Below are 508 nucleotides of genomic sequence, written 5' to 3' on the forward strand. Positions count from 1 at the left end.
CCAAATGAAGAGAAACTAGGAGAGGCTACGGATCCTGAGGCAAACCTCGGTAACTTCATGTTCCCAGTCTATCCTATGATTTTGCTTCAGTTTCGAGGATAAATCATTCAAGTGTTTCATCTTGCCAATTTTATTTAATTAGAGCTTATATTTACGTGACATAGTCACACAAATCGCCTGAAAGATATGAGGGTTTACGTCGTATCGGACGACAACCTCAAAACCTAGAACGAGTTAGGGCTTAAATTGCATAGTCCAACTGTGCAAAGGCCTAACAGATAAAATGAGGATTTATGTTGCGCTAGGCAAACAACCTCGAAATCCTATGACTTGTATAATTTCTAGTAAAGGAATGATTTTGCTGAGGAAAACATGTTCTGCTGTTGAAGATGGTCATGCTGCCCACCGCGCTAGCTCCAAGCTCCCCGACGTGACGAGTTTAAGTTTCCTATGGTGTCAAGTTATAATATCAAATCAAACGGCCCTATGGTTGTAGTCCTCTAAACAT

Source organism: Phalaenopsis equestris, unplaced genomic scaffold (genome assembly GCF_001263595.1).
Source record: "Phalaenopsis equestris unplaced genomic scaffold, ASM126359v1 Scaffold000002, whole genome shotgun sequence".
NCBI classification, from domain to species: Eukaryota; Viridiplantae; Streptophyta; class Magnoliopsida; order Asparagales; family Orchidaceae; genus Phalaenopsis; species Phalaenopsis equestris.